The sequence below is a fragment of the Taudactylus pleione genome, unplaced genomic scaffold (assembly GCF_031769625.1).
Source record: "Taudactylus pleione unplaced genomic scaffold, aTauple2 ptg000206l, whole genome shotgun sequence".
NCBI classification, from domain to species: domain Eukaryota; kingdom Metazoa; phylum Chordata; class Amphibia; order Anura; family Myobatrachidae; genus Taudactylus; species Taudactylus pleione.
In genome coordinates, this window is record NW_028284608.1 from 11,543,417 (window position 1) to 11,560,729 (window position 17,313).

The 17,313-nt window shown below is 43.7% G+C and overlaps 1 protein-coding gene across 7 annotated transcripts in view; it reads left to right on the top strand.

Moving 5' to 3' along the window:
• Positions 1–17,313, top strand: part of PLCB4 (phospholipase C beta 4) — a 335,768-nt gene that overhangs the window by 123,458 nt on the left and 194,997 nt on the right. For all 7 annotated transcript variants that reach the window (XM_088478044.1, XM_088478048.1, XM_088478046.1 and 4 more), the window contains exon 3: positions 4,552–4,612. The gene's annotated coding sequence lies outside the window, so the exon portion shown is untranslated. The remainder of the gene's footprint in view (positions 1–4,551; positions 4,613–17,313) is intronic.

The following is a 17,313-nucleotide window of genomic DNA, read 5'->3' on the forward strand; positions in this document are numbered from 1 at the left end:
TTTTACTTTTCATCTTTACTATTGTAACTTTTGGGATGTCCTAAACATTTTCCTATTTTTTTCTGTCTGTGGCCTGTGCACCCAATGTGTGACGTTTTCCTTTCTTCTATATTCTCATACATTTGGGTGTTTTATAGTGTCTGTGTGTTCATCTTGGGGTGGCATGTGATAAATACGTATGGGAAATAATGACAGAGGTATTTGGAGACTGTAGATGTGTATTATGCCGGATTCTCTCTGGCAGTAACATCACAGACTCAGGTGGGAGGGGTCAGAGTTTATACCAACTGTTATTACAGGCCAACGTAATGACTACATTGTAGTTATTCATTAGCTATTCATTAGCTTTATAAACTTCTAAAGCAATTCCCAGGACATTTGCTACATTTTGTTGCTTCTTTCTGTTTCCTGCCTTTCGCTTATTTTCATGTCTCTGGTATGAATTGCCTGTCAGTAAGAATTAGATCTTTTTCCGTTTGAAACGTTTTGCGTTTATACTTGGAAGGGATTTCTCCCATTTCTAGGTCACTCGTACAACATAACTAGGAGCATTGTAGCTGGCATCGCCGGATCCAAGTGTTTTACCCATACAATAGACTTCATTATAAAGCTTTGTGCATTAACCCATTTTCAGCCAGATAAATATGGAATAAATTTATAATAGTTGTGTGGTTATGTTACCATTTACTTGTATTTATTTAGTAGCACATGGCGTTTAATGCTAAACATCATGCACAGTGGAGGACAATTCATGACAACGCAGTCTATAGCTGGGTACACATTAGACAATTGTATCAACGATTTGGCCAATTCTGAAGCATCGGAACAAGAAATCGGTCAAATCGTCAAGTGTGTACGCATTATGCACGCTCACGCTGTATCGTACCTTCAGGTCGCCCCTACATGCAGCTCGATCTGACAATCTCGTTAACAATTCCCCGCAAATCCTGCAGTGTGTACGCATTATCCACGCTCACGCTGTATCGTACCTTCAGGTCGCCCCTACATGCGGCTCAATCTGACAATCTCGTTAACAATTCCCCGCAAATCCTGCAGTGTGTATACACTACTGGATGACCAGGCAATATGTTAAAATTACATAGTTAACGATCTAACCACCAAACGATGCAAGATATATCATTTGGTGGTTTGGAAGATTGCACAGTGTGTATGCACTATATCGTTTGTCAGGTTCAAGGGAAATCTGGACGACCATTACATCGTTTGCTGGTCGTCTGATGTGTACCCAGCTTATCAGTTCAATTGGAACTAGTCATGTCCATAGGTTCATAGTGAAATGATTGGCTGGAATTGAACCAAATGTCTGATTCTAAAATTATGTTGCTAGTTCCATGTGAGTTCCGTTAGCAGTATTCAGAGCCCTTTTAACGCTGCTGCACAGTAAAATCATTGCATGTAATATCCATTTTCATACCAATATTTGTGTATTTCAAGTACTGAAGGTTCCACGCCAGTCCGTTTTGCAGACGGATTTTGTGATTCTTAGCACTGTGCATGATCCATAGCCAAGCGTACGCATCTACAGGTGATTCCGAGGACACATCTCAGACGCAACCCTAGTGGCGTCTGAATAGGGATGACTGGGTGTTGAGTGAGGGGGTGTTGCTGGAGTGCTCTTGGTGTTGCAGGCTATGCAAAGTTATGAGTACGTAGAGAATTCAGACAGGTCTCTTGTCGCAGTTATGGGGCCAGGTGCAAGTGAGAATGCTGTCAGCCATATCCACAAGCAGACGGACGGATAGGGTCAGTGTATTCTCATAAACGTGTGAAACTCCACATACGAGCGTATATGCATTTAGTTCCATGAACGCGGTGCGAGTACAGTTGCAGCCAACTTGCTTGCATCTCTGCATCAGCCCCCTAATGGATTTTTTTACTTTGTCCTCATATGCTGCTGGTTATTGTGGTGCTCAGTTAGCAGTCTCCACCATTTAGCCAGTCTCTATGAGGTGGATCAAATGATTAAAAAAAAAAATGTTTGTTCCACTTTAATTCCCTTATTTTAGAAACTCCTGTTATCAACCGGTGAACGTAGTCATTGAAAAAAGATTGTTCCTGCTGGTTCTTTTTGGGGACAGAATGCTGCGATAGTATTAATAAATAAACCATTTAATTTCTTTTAACACTTTTCCGACTCCCAAAAGACACATAGAGAGTTTATTGCATCTCAGGCAGAAGAGTTTATCTTGACTGCTGTATAACAGATGGCATGTGGCAAGATTAGCAATGCCTGTCAGAGCCAAAGTTTCAAAACAGTGCATTTAATCCCCACGGAATACAAACAGAATGTATGATTACTCATGATAATAATTGGCATGCCTTTGACTTTTCTTTCAAATTAGATCAGTGTGGTTTAAAATCATGTCAATTATCACATAGAGCGATACACGTTGTTAGCTTGTCTTGCTGCCGTTTCCTGAGCAGGCTGCAATATATAACATAGCTGTTAGTCTTATACCGGAACTGGCATGGCTAATACTTGCTTCATTTAATATATTTTTTTTTTGCATTCTTGTTACATTTTGTGATCCACAATTATACAAGGAAGGGGGGGACGTTATAAAAGCACATTGATAAGTGTTCTTTTGAAAAATGCAGCCCCTTTGGTAAGGAAAGGGCTTTTCCGTTGAACCACATTATAGTGTAGCATTTAGGGACCCTTGAGGAAATTAGGATCTCCCAGGGGGTGACCTGGTATACTGAGCAGGTTAAATAGATCAACTTTCAATGATGCAGCAATATTTGAAGGACCCAATATTTACTGTGCAGGTAAAATTGTCGTAAAACCCAGACAATTGCTGCACATATCATTCTGCAGCATCCTCGCTTATATTAAAGGTTAGTTTGAAGCTTTGTATGAGCGAGCATCAAATGACTGGTGTTCTAGAGCAAATATCCCTATCTACCGATAAGCTAGTCCTATGTCTCTGATTAGGATCTAGTCACACGGTTGACAGCTATTTTTTCGAAATTTATAAAGCTGACAGCACTATATCGACACTAGAATGTCAACAGGCACCACATCGACAGCCTCAGAATGTTCTCAGTGTCGACATCTATAATGTCATCATGGGAAATGTCGACATCCTCAGAACGCCGCAGGCTAGGATTGGGCACCGCCGGGAGGGTTAGGGTTAGGCTGCGGGTGATAGTTTTTCTACATCAGCTTTATTCAAGCTGGGCATAAGTACAGAAATCTATTTAACCACAATTTGTGACAGGGAGAAATCACGTGATTATTTTATAAACATGTTACTACGGCATTCGCCCCGGGATTAGCGGCATACTGAATAGCCTTTTTGTCCCGGCTTCTGTTGGTTCTGTAATATGCCAAACAAATTAAGGTCCAGATTTATCAACAAGTGATATTTTTGTTTTCGCTCGACACTAATCTTAAATGGTGCGGCAACCAATCAGCTCCTAACTGTCATTTATCAAACACATGACAACTTTACATGGTGATAGAATGGAGTTGCCTGTGGTATAATTAGTCACATTTGTAAAGCACAGTGGAGTGTCTGGGACTATATAAGTAAATGTTAATAATAAGCTACAGTATGCCATTATAGTGCAGAATTCTCATTGGTAGATCCCCACCAATGTGCATGAAGTTATGGAACAAGATCGGTTGAACGGAAGAGTTGGATGTGAGGAAGGCATTCCTGCCTGCTGAGTGGGCACACCAGTGTGCCCAGTTTTGTGGCGCAGTAGATAAACTGGTTCACATCCAACATACGTACGTTTCCAGTTTGCAGAGTCATCTTCCAAGAGCGAAGAGTAGCTGTACAGCTTGGATACACTGTTGCCAAACTTTTATAAAGTATTTTAGTAGATTTTAGACAAAACTTATCCTAAACATTGAAGCTACAATTTACACCACTTTTACAGAGATGCTAATGCAATATTCTCAGAATTATTTATGTATTTTGCAAAAGTAAGTTTTTAGAAAATGGTAATACATTTGGAGCCTACTACTTAGATGTGGAAGCAAGGTAACCCACATATTGGGCAAAATTTACTAAGCGGCGGTTTGGTGGCGGTTTTGCAGTGGTTTCTAAATGACAGCCCTGTTCTATTCTATTCTAAAATGTGTTTTGATGGCAGTTTTGCAGCGGTTTTGGCCTTAGTAAATCTGCAGAAAGCAAAACCGCCGCCAAACTACAGTCAAAACACATTTTAGAATAGAATAGAACAGGGCTGTCATTTAGAAACTGCTGCAAAACCGCCACCAAACCTTTGGGGTTTAGAATAGAATAGAAACCCCCACCAAACCGCCGGAGTTTAGAATAGAATAGAAACCGCCGTCAAACCGCCGCTTAGTAAATTTTGCCCGTACACATAATAGTTTGGTACTCTTGGTAAAATTGTTGTATTGTGCAGTCAGTCATGCTTTGCTATGTCTTATCCAATGAGAATTCTATATTATTGATTGCTTTTGTTATTATCATTAGTTGTCTGCTGTTGGTATTGTTTTAGGAAGTATTATTGAAATAGAAAGATATTTAGCCTATTTTTCATTCTGTTTTCTAGGTGTAAACCAGTCCCAGCTACTTAAGTAGTTCACCATTTGCAAGTTTTCTACATCTGTTTGGTGAGTATTACATTTTTGTAATTAAAAAAATAATAATAATAATAATTGCAGTTGAGAATTTTTTTTTCCTAAAATGAGCCCTTATGTGCAGAGTTTGGGGTGATAGCTCAGTGACTGAGGTCCTAACTTCCTTCCTAAGGCATCCTAGCTATAAACTGGAAGAACTACCCTAGAGCCGTATTCAATTAGAATAGCCGGGATACTTTTTCGCCTCCCGGACTTTCCTCCTACTTTGCCTGTTTTGTAGGCGGAAAAGTATCGCGCGCGTCCCTGCGCATCCCCGTATTCAATTTGAAAGTAGGCGAAAACGGCACCCAGTGAAACTGAAACAGGCGGAAAGTGCTGTCAGATTTGGGGAAATCAGCCTGACACTCCCCAAAAGATGCACAGACATGGGGGATCACTATGGGTACCCCCCGAATAGCCCTGCTGAAGGTATTTGGGCTTTTTAAGCAGGCTCAAAAGGTGCCGTTTTGCGTTTTTGGTTAAGTGGTGAAGAATAGTATTTAGCTTTTTTTTTTTTGGACAAAATAAGTATTCCCATCAAATTTGGGGTACTTGAAAATGGGGGGTAGCATATTTAAAAGTTGCTAATTTGAAGTTAAAAATATTGTGAAAAATCCACCTGCCGCAAGCACCTGCAATCTTAAAAACACCTGGGGCATACTTGGGGGACCCCCTGGAGTCTATTTCGCTAGTTTTTAACTTTGCCCCCCCCCCCACAATTTTTTTTTCCGCCCCCTTTTTCAAAGTCATTTTTTGGGGTGTCCTTAAGTGTTTTTTAAAACCTTTTTGACGCAGTTTACTTTTGGGGGACTGTCTGAAGGCTGCAGGGGGGTTCCCGCAATGTTGCACCCCAAAACCCCAATTCTGCACTTTTTTCTGCCTGCTATTCATAGGTGAAACATTTTCGCCTATTACATTGCATTGACTTTCTGCCTAGGCAGAAAGTCTTTCAAATTGAATACAGAGTAAAGTCAAAACAGGCGAAAATTACATCATTGGCGAAAAAGTATCGCAGATACGGACTTTTCGCCTCAAATTGAATACGGGCCCTAGTGCGAATATAAAAACGATAACTGGCATGTCGCAGCACTGGAGAACCCCCAAACCCCATGATTATTATTTAGTGAAAATCAATCCTAAGTACATCTCTTACGAGACTGCACTCTGCACTTCTACCTGGGAGATAACTAAATGGACATTGAGCCCCTCTCTTCTGTAATGAGCTCTTTTCTATTAACTGACAACCTTGGTCCTGTCTACATAAGTACTGTCCTGTCTACATAAGTGTATGCTAGTAAAAACAACTATTTCTTTTCTAGTAACGTAAAATATACGCCTGGTATTCCCAACTCCCGCTTTCCTCTTTTCCCTATTTGTGCTCTGTTTTAGTCCCCAACTATTATAAAAGTTGATTCAAATTGTTATTTATAAATATATTGTACTTTTCTGTGTCCTGAAAGTTCTATTAATGGCTCTTTAAATTAGGCTTTGTTCTCAAGCTAGCTGTATTGTTGTGACTGCTTTGTCCAATCAAAGTAAAGTATTTAATCATTTTATTATGACAGGTCATGCTTCACAGGCATCACTTGTCCCTAGTGAATTGACAGTCTACATCTTCAAGGGATATCACTAGTTATTCAACTGTTGACACAATGGAGCTCATTCAGACCCGGTCGCTAAGTCGTGCTCATTCGCTCTGAGTGATTTTCGCCCGTCTGCGCATGCGTGCGCAAGCCAGTCTTTGTGATCGGATTCTGGTTGCTCGTAAGCCACTATCAGGTTGCTACTTTGAGTGACAGATAGTGCCGTTTGTGGGTGGTAACAGGGGAAGGGGCTTGTAAACAGGGGAGTGGTGTTGCGGACGCAGGCGTGTCAGGCTGACAAAACGCCGTTTAAAGGGCGTGCATAATTAGCAAAGTAGTGTCACTGTACACGTCACCTGCATGTATTTCAGCCAGCACTGATCGCAGTGCTTGCGGCAGGGTAGGGCTACCTCAAGGGCTGCTAGCAGCTCCGATGGCTCTCGATGTTACCGATTAATCCAACAATTCCTGGAGATGACGTGTGTTGCGAGGTGAAAGGGGGCGTCTTTATATACTAGTGAGCGTTCAGTGCCATAGCTCGCTAAGACATAGAGGGCGTCCTTACGGCACGCAGTACGAGCGTGGAATTTGAATATCCGGCCCCTTTTTGCCAGCGAGCGGCCACACCTTGTGAGCAGGTCTGAATGAGCTCCAGAGTTCTTTTCACCAACGGGGCCTAATCATTTAAGATGCGTTGACAGTGTCAGGATCCCATTTTTCGGGAACCCCAGAAGAGGTGGTTCCCAATGTACTGCACGCCTGACAGCCAGATCCCAGAAAACGATTCTAGAGCCTCACTTGGGGTTCCGACCCAGCGGGGCCTCACTGCTCAGCTTTGCTGCACTCTACAGTGCATTCAGCTATTATAATCTCTGCTATGCTATGAACTACTAGCAAAAGTGACCTGGATATTCCCAGCAGCAATTATTGATGCTATCCATTGTTCACTGTGTCTGCTGCTATGTGCCGGCGGAGAGTGGTTGAACTCATATATCATATTAACTTTAGTATGACAGACTTGAAAACCTCTTGTATTGTAAAAATTCAGTAAAAATTCATATTTACTTTCAGAAGGTCAGCATCAGAATGTTGACAAGGTCTGAATGTCGGCACTCACGTTATGTCAACATATGCAATGTCGACATGGGCATAGTGTTAACATTGTGCATGTCGACAGTTGGCTGTCTAAAAAAAACAAAAAATCAGTATCACTAAGTGTACTTTGAAATATAGGTTACCACCAATATGCACCAGGATACAGCAAAGGGAGAAATGTGATCAAACCCACCTCGGAATGCGATGCATTCTGGGGCTTGGATGCGGTGGGTAACGCCATTTTCAGATGGCGTTACCCTATAGAAGCCTATGGGCTTCTATAGGTGAGAGGTGCTGTGAGAGGGATCCAATCGGATCACTTCAATGTACTCCCCACGGTGCGTGCATCCTTCTGCACATGCGCAGAAGACGCCAGAGGGACTTCTGGGTCACAGAGTGGTCATAAGAGCGGTCCTTTGCAGATTCTTTCAGGCATACCAGGATAATGGACGCATTGCCCCCTAACTTGTATCCTCACAATGTTCTAAGTCTTTTCAGCCTTCTACAACAGGTCTACAAGACTAGGAAAATGGAAACATTTGCAGTTGAAACCTACGATGACAATGAATCATAAGTTGACAATGATACAAAGAAGAATAGTTTGTCATTAGCAGAAACAAGAAATTGTTTCAACGACCGGTGGGTCATTGAAACAGCAGCGTTACCGAGACACCACGGACATATACGTTCATATTGCGGTGAGATCATGCCCATATTCCATATTCCTATTTTCTTGTTGAACACCACAATCACTAGCAGCTGGTTCTTTCCTTGAGGATCCACTGATGTAGACACTGGGCCTGATTCAGTAAGGATCGCAATTGCAAAGCTGCACGCAGGCACCCCCTGCTGCATTTGGATCACCATCGCGACCATCGGTGGTTGATGGTCGCGATGACGGATGGTGCCGGGCCTCCGGCCAGCTGAGTAAGCCTCACCGGCTCTTAAATGCCTCTGCCTGTCAATCAGGCAGAGGCATTCAAGGGTCTGCGTGCAACTACGCAGGACCATTCACTCACCAAATGGGTCCTGCGCACGAGCAGATTCCCTATAATGGGGAATCTGCGATCAGCAGTGCTGGATTGCCTTTACTACCTGGCTGTGTAGAGACTGACAGTTACATCTGAGAGTTTCCACAGCCTAACAGGATTAAAAATAATTTCTATTAAGGAACTCTGTAACAAGCTGACAGCTACTGTGACACATTAATGTAACTGCAGATTGGGACTTTGGTATCTTTATCAAGTTGAGATATTCGGAGTTGATATGCTGGAATTTTATTAATTTTAATGTCGGTTCTTATAAACAGGGCTGCCATCAGAAATTGTGGGGCCCAGGACTGACAGAATAGGCAAGGCCCCTCCGATATGTTTCTGCAACTCCAGCAATGCAGTGTTTCTCCAGTTCCAGTGAGCCCCCCTTCTGTCTCCCCAGCCAGTCCCCCTTCTGTGTCTCCCCAAACATTTCCCTTTCTGTGTCTCCCCAGCCATCCCCCCTGCACCCTTCCTGGGTCCCCAGCCAGCCTATGTTCAGGGTCTCCAGTCTGCCCCCTTCTGTGTCTCCAGCCCAGCTCCCCCTTCTGTCTCTCCAGCCCCAGCCAGCTCCCACACTTACCTTGTTTTTGTTGCTTTGAGACCTACTTCCCATGCGACACGGCTCCTCTCTTTCAGCAGCACGGTGTGACGCCATGATGTCACAAGCTGGGTCTCATTAAAAAGAAAAACTTTATTGCACGGTGGACAGACTGGTAGGCAGATGACAGCCAGGCTGGTTGGAGGGCGGGCGGGAAAGTGGGTGGGCGTTGAAATGGGCAGGCAGTGGGATTGTGGGTGGGCCCCCCTCTCTGTCCAGTCGCGGCAGGCTCTCCCTGATGGCGGCCCTGCTTATGAATCACATTTTTTAAGTGCATGTTGTTTGCTGAATTGTTTTGTACTCCACTCCCGGAAGATTTAAGATTTATTATTTGTTTGAATGCAATAAATGTGCAATATTATTTTTAGAGTATTAATGTGTTATTTTTGTTCAATTAAGCGCCACCTGTGCTACTATATACCATTTGGTTATCTTTAGAGGATTGGCAGTCCTCTTTCAGGTTAGACTCCATTGCACTCTTAGGTGTATATTCAATTGCCCACGATAATTTTTTGTGCGGTAAAAACGTGACTTTACTGCAATTTGTTCTCCTGGCAATTCAATTACCCTTCGTTTTTACCACACAAAAAAAAATCCCTTTTTCAAGCGAAAACACATAGGATCCGGGATAAGTTTCTGGGTCCATGTGTTTTTGTGATCACGGACGCGAAAAACTGTACTTATCTGGGGTTTTATTTCACCTGCCTCCGGACAGGTGAAAAAAACTCCCTGATGGTGCCGGCTGCCTGGGAACAGCCCAGCACATGCTGCTGTGTGCTGGGCTGCAGTTGGATGAGGTAGACTGCTGCTGCAGAAGTATTCATGTGACAGGGAAACAACATCTCCATCTGAAGCACTCACGTGACAGGGAAACAACATCTCCCTCTGAAGCTCTCATGTGACAAGGAAACAACATCTCCCTCTGAAGGACTCACGTGACAGGGAAACAACATCTCCCTCTGAAGGACTCACGTGACAGGGAAACAACATCTCCCTCTGAAGCACTCACGTGACAGGGAAACAACATCTCCCTCCGAAGCACTCATGTGACAGGGAAACAACATCTCCATCTGAAGCACTCATGTGTCAGGGAAACAACATCTCCCTCTGAAGCACTCACGTGACAAGGAAACAACATCTCCCTCTGAAGCACTCATGTGACAGGGAAACAACATCTTCCTCTGAAGCACTCACGTGACAGGGAAACAACATCTCCCTCTGAAGCACTCACATGACAGGGAAACAACATCTCCCTCTGAAGTATTCATGTGACAGGGAAACGACATCTCCCTCTGAAGCACTTGTGTGACAAGGAAACAGCATCTCCCACTGAAACGCTCATGCTACAGGGAAACAACATCTCCACTAAATCACTTGTGTCAGAAACAGCATCTCCCACTGAAACTCTTGTGTTACACCAATTGAACTCTAAATAAATATATATATATCTAAAAAAGGGAAACTTGCTGTTTCTGGCCTCAGATCCATGTGCAAAAGAAAACATTCTTAATAGTAAGTGAGAATTTAAAACATATCTCTGACTCATCCCGAATAACTGGATTTTCTATTCTGTATTACATGGGGAACTGCTATTGCATGTGGCAGACAACATAACACAGACCTTATTTTCAGCATGGATGTGTTGTACCACGTTAGCTACTGATAGGAGCAGAAATGAAAGTGATGCTTTTTATTGGCTACCTGAACAGATTTAGGCCCGTATTCAATTAGCTGCGAAAAGCCGAGATCTGTGAAAAAGTATCACCGATTGCGACTCTTTGGCTGTCGGAGAAGCATCGCCGTATTCAATTCCATCCGCTTTTCGCATATGCGCAAACTCAATGCAATGTAATAGGCGAAAAAGATTCGCCTCTGAATAAGTGGAGAAAAGAAGTGCAAAAGTTTAGTTTGGGGGTGCAAAGGTGGGGAAACCACTCAGAACCCATGGCCAGCCCCCCAATGGACAACTGCGTTAAAAAAACTGTAAAAAAAATCCTTAAGAACACCCCAAACAAGTCCTTTGAATATGGAGGTGAAAAAGCACAAAGTGGGGGGACAAGTTCACAAACTAGCGAAAAAAGGTTCTGGGGGTTCTCTAAGAAGGGGTCAAGAGTTTTGGGGATTACAGGTGCACTATTGGGGGTGGAATTTCACTTTATTTAAAAGTTAACTTTAGAGACATTAAAAGATCCTTGCACCCATTATCAGGTACCCCAAATTTGCTAGGACTAATTATTTACTCCAAAAAATACTGCTTTATGCTAATCTTCACCACTTGTGCAAAGACACTAATTAGTGGCAATTGTGCAAACTTAAGTACCCCAAACAGTTTTATTAGGGCTAATTGGGCACTACTGCATTGATCCCCAATGTTTCTGCAGCTTATTGGGGGGTTCAGGCTGACTTCCCAGATTCTGACACCACTTTTCGCCTGTTCTGACTTTGCATGTTGCCGTTTTTGTGTCTTTTGGAATTTAATACAGCGAATAGCGGTGGCGCGCACGATAAGTTACCGCGGCTAAAATACGTGATGTAGGAGAAAAGTCCAGCAGGTGAAACTTTATCGCAGGTGCAAAACTAATTGACTACGTCCCTTAAATGGCAAACCATTAATTATATAGGTTATATCTGGGCATGCACTCCTGTTGTTTAGATTGTGTCATTGGTTGCCTATGGGGCGTTCAATTCAGTGTGAAGTGCTGTCACAATGTTTGGCTGTGCACAGTACCGCTTAATACAGTAGCTACACACCATTAATTCTCCTGTGAGCCTCTAAGGGATGAGAGGGAAAATTAGCTATGTTACTGGTCACAAGGTGCCTTCGTCTGACCGTTCCGGAGACACTTCATGGGCATCGCGTTATATTGGTTTCCCATCTTTATTTCCGACTAGTGGTGGCCAACATACTTTTTTACTTGTGTCCTTTATTACAACAAGGGACCTCTGATTACATTGACAGTAAAGGAAGTCCACATTATAATTGTTACCTCTTCTGGATTTACATTATGTGCAGATTATGAGGTCCTACATGTTCCTACAGCCCAAGCAATGGCTTGACCATCAGTATGGCCAGTCTCCATGACCATCAAGTCGTAAACTACCTTGTATTAAATAGACTGGGGTTGCACTGAGTTTACATTAGAATTGCTGGGATGATAGAAGATTAAACAGACAGTATGAGACTCTCTTGATGACTTCATCCAGCAACTATATTACACGTAGAACATCGGTTTTACTTTTAGGTTAGCATAGTTCTGTCTCTCTGTGGGGAAGATTTATCAAATATTGGAGAGAAAGAGAGAGCGATAAAGTACCAGCCAATCAGCATCTAACTGTCATTTTTCTAGCACAGCCTGTACTTTATCTCTCTCTTTAAGATTTGATACATCTCCCCCTTATTGAGGAAAAGACAGTTATAGTAAAAGATGCATGTTGAGAAAAACTTTAATTAAAGATAAGAAGTTACAGAACATGTTCATAAAGAAATATTCTAAGCTCCTCAGCAGAAGCTGCTGACTACAGCCCGTTATCCCACAGAAGCAGCATGCTGTACCTAGTGGGCACAGTGACAGAAGCTCTTCATCATGAACTAATGACTCCGTGGATATGAGGACTGCTGACGCTGCGGAACACTATCTCCGGAATACACTTACATATCCATACACATTTTGAGCTTATTTAAAGCAAACTGAAATTCTATTCTCATTTCGCCATTGGAAGAGTAAATAATCTAACTTTAGTTCCTTTGGAGATGAATGCTATTGGATGGATCCACATCTCAGTATTGCTGCATTAAAAACAATATTTATGTCTCAGTTTAGCACATACGATACAGGTATCCTTATAGAACCATAGAGTGGAACTAAATAAAATACCAACAAACACATGCCATTAATACATGGCTATATACAACTTAAGTCTTTAATGCAGGTTTTCCCAAACTTGGTCCTCAAGGCACCTAACGGTCCTGGTTTTAAGGATATCCAAGCTTGTTCACAGATGGTATAATCAAACTGACTGAGGTACTAATTAAGTCACATGGATATCCTTAAAACCTGTACGTGTGCATTGAGGAACGAGTTTGGGGGCCACGTCTTTAATGACTAGCACAGAGGTTCCCAAACAGTCCAGGTTTTAAGGATATCCACCATGCTTGACCACAGGTGACTTAATTAGTCCTCAGTCAATTTAAATTAACCACAGGTTTAACCACAGTCTAATTCCCTAACTTATGTGGGTGATTTGGAAAGTCCAACAAACAGTAGCAGAGGAGCCCCATGTTCCATTATATTGTGAATGTGTCAAATAAACTTTACCAATTTCCTAAGCGCAGATTGAATATCACTAAACATGCTGAGGAATTGCAGATATTGCTGATGAACTTCAAAGGGTTTCAAAGTCCTGTGACATTATCAGGACAATATGTTTGTGCTGTTATTTTATCTGACCGCGGCAAACAAATATTATAAGTGATTCAGAGAGCAGGATAAGGGACTCAGATGGGTACAAAGGTCGCAGATACGGAAATCATTACAGCCTAGAATGATAGAAACCACTAACAGTAACACTGACGCCCATTACATGCTTGTAATCATGATTATGTATACATGTGATGACACTATTGTGCCGTGCAAATCTGGTCACATGAAGCAAAATTGTATCGCGTAACATGGGCAATTACTCTGCACAAATTGCATGGATGCAGCCAAGTTACAAATTGCTCCATGTATACAGAGGCTCCACGCTATCTTCCACTTCCAGGTCAGCCAGTGACTTTTCAAACACCTTATGCAATGAAATGTTCTGTTGTGATCGTCCAGAACTTTTTGAACAATTTTGAACTGCCCGGAGGGAGACACACGCAACATTCAGCCTATTTGGTTAAAAAATTAGCAGAAGGGATGATCTACATGTATACTTATCTTAAGACACAATGGGGGAGATGTATGAAGCTCACTGTCATTATCGGCGCTGCTATCTACAAGATAGCAGCGCACGGGGATCTCGTGATACTTGCGAGATCCCGCGCATGCTCGGTGGAGCCGGCCGGGACTGCCACACAGCGCATCTGCACTAGGCTGATGCGCTGCGGTCTCTAGCGGGTAGCGCCGGAGGGGGGAGTTAACGCTTCCCCTCACCTCGGTAAAGAGGCGAAGCAGGAAGTGATATAGCGGCACGCTATAATTCATCTACCCCAATATTCCTAAATATGCCACAGTATTCCTAAATGTACCTGATGCTCTTGCAGAATTCCACGGTAAGTAGGACTTCTGCCCTTTTCACAGCTTTGAAAATATATCAAATAAAGGGGTAGATGTATGATAGCGGCACTTAACGTGCCGCTATAACGCTTCCTGCTTCGCCTCTTTACCGAGGCGAAGCAGGAAGCACTACCGATGAGATGTAAGAACATCTCATCGGCCGGAGAGGGGAAGCGTTAACTCCCCCCTCCGGCGCTACCCGCTAGAGACCACAGCGCATCAACATAGTGCTGATGCACTGTGTCTCTGTCGCGGCCGGCTCCACTGAACATGCGTGGGATCTCGCAAGCATCGCGAGATCCCTGCGTGCAGCCTGGAGCTGGCAGACGCCCTAGCAGGGATAGCGCTGTCCCTGCTGTGGAGATAGGACAGCGCCAGGCTGTAGCTGTCGATAACGACAGCTACAGCGGGCCGAACGGTCAGGCGATCTGACCGTTCGTATATGGCCCAGGCTATAGGCGCTGCTATCTTGTAGATAGCAGCGCCGATAATGACAGGGTCACATAGCGCCCCTGTCATTTACCACCCAGACCCCCGATCATACAATGGGGAAAAGCGGTATCAGCGCACCTAACGTGCGCTTATACCGTTTCTGGGCTTCATACATCTCCCCCAATAAGTCTAAAAATATAATTTTTCTACCTGCTGGATATTTCTTAAGCAACCTAAAATAAATAAAACTACATAATGATATTGGTCCCCTGCTTTCATTCTGCAATCAGACCTTGGCGTGTACCCTGGGTATACCACACAGGAAATAAAGATATTCCTTTTATAATGAAAGGCCAAAACTCATGTAAAAACCACTTGGTTTAATTCATCTAGTGTTGCTATTATTAGCTTAGAACATCATTAATTTCACTGCAATTTAAAGGTTATTACATTACTTTTGACAGTGATGATAATGCAAGCAGACACAGAGCAATGTAGGTTAGATGAATCCTCCCTCACTGACTACTGATTATTGTATAGCGATTGTGTTTTTAATTGTAGAATCATTTTCCCGGTAGATATTGGTGGTTTTGTATTGTTCCAGATATATATGATTTTGTATATGTACAGATGTGTCCACACACATCTATCCTCCGTACGCTATATGCCGCAATACACATAACGCGTGAGCGCCGTGCGACTCTGTAGTCTTTTCATGCGACTTTTTCCCTTCAAATGCATCTTATTCGCACAGCTATGTGAATAGGAGGCACAAGCAGCTTCTACTGATTAAAATGACATGCAGCATTCCTGTATTCTGTGTGCGACTGCGGCTACATATGCATGTGAAATGCTACGTTACAGTGTCAGCGGCTGTTATACTGTAACGTAGCATTTCACATGCAGATACAGCCGCAGTTGCCCACGAATACAGGCATGACGCATATCATTTTAATCAGCAGAAGCTGCTAGTGCCTCCTAGTCACATCGCTAGATGTATGAGGACACATCTGTATTCTTCAAATTTAGAACATTCACAGCAGAAGTGGGGGTTACGGTTGTTCGTTGTTCTATTATATTCTAAAATGTGTTCTGACTGTGGTTTGGCGGCAGTTTTGCTATCTGCAGATTTACTAAGTCCAAAACCGCGCAAAACTGCCATCAAAACACATTTTAGAATACAATAGAACAGGGCTGTCATTTAGAAACCGCTGCAAAACCGCCACCAAACCACCGGGGTTTAGAATAGAATAGAAACCGCCGTCAAACCGCCGCTTAGTAAATTTTGCCCATAGTCTTCAGTAAATCTGAGTGCTTCACATACTTCTGTTTTTATATACTGAGATATTTGTATTTTCAGTGACTAATGCACTTTAGCGTCACATAAATTTTAACAAATGGCAAAGTTAAGTAACTGACAGCCACTATTCTTAACTATCCGCCCACAAATCATCTCCTTTCAGAATCTCCCTGGAGATGTATGACTGACAGAGGAAGGAGAAGCAAGGGGGAGAGAGGGTTCACTGTACCGAGTGTACAGTGGGCCTGATTCATCAGAGGACATAGAGTGGAATATTCACGCAGATTCCCGATTCCAAACGGTCGTGATGGCAACCTCAGTCGCAGCACCGGGATCGCAGATGCTGACAGGAGGTGTCTTTTCACTTCAGACGCTTCCTGCAGTATTTGAATTTTACCAGGACAGAATTGCAATGGCGCTTGTGTGCGGCTTTGCAATTCCGTCCACAGCTGAATCAGCCTCAATTGTACAGAGCTCAGAAGGTCATTCCAAAACCTCTCTCCTCAATACATCATGTGTCTGTGGTTGCCATGGTTGTCCATGACAGCAGAATTATAATTCACTAATAGCTGCATGAAAAAAAGAAGATAATGTACAGTAAGTCAGGGGCTGGCTGGCAACTTTTAGCCTGGGGGGCAAATGCATGCAGGCGGCCCTGGCAGAGGAGTAGCGTGTAGCCAGGGTGCCCGAAGAACGTGCGTGCTACGGCGCCGCCCCCCCTCAAGTGTTTCAGGGAGGAGGCGGGTCCATATGGGATTAATGTAAGGTAAAAATAAAGATTAGGGGCAGCCCCCTGTCGTAGTGCCCATATGCAGTGCCCCCGTGTGCCACAGGAGAGAACACCCTTATGCAGGCCTCCAGTAGTGCCCCCAGTAGTGATCCCCCCTATGCAGTGCCCCTTGTGCCCCCAGTAGTAAGCCCCTTATATACTGCCCCCAGTAGTTGTCCCCCCTGTGCAGTGCCCCTTGTGCCCCCAGTAGTAAGCCCCTTATATAGTGCCCCCAATAGTGGTACCCCCTATGTAGTGCCCCTTATATAGTGCCCCCAGTAGCAGTCCACCCCCCATGCAGTGCCCCCAATAGTGGTAACCCTTATGCAATGCCCCTTAAATAGTGGCCCCAGTTGTAGTCTCCCCCCTATGCAGTACCCCCTGTATTGCCCTTTATATAGAGCCCCCAGCAGTGGTCCCTCGATGCAGTGCCCCCAGTGGTAGTCCCCTCCCCCTATGTAGTGCCCCTAGTAGTAGTCCCCTCCCCCCTATGCAGTGCCCCTAGTAGTAGTGCCCCCAGTAGTAGTAGAACCCCCTTGTAGTGCCCCCAGTAGTAGCCCCCCTTGTAGTGCCCCCAGTAGTAGTAGTAGTAGTCCCCCCCCTTGTAGTGCCCCCAGTAGTAG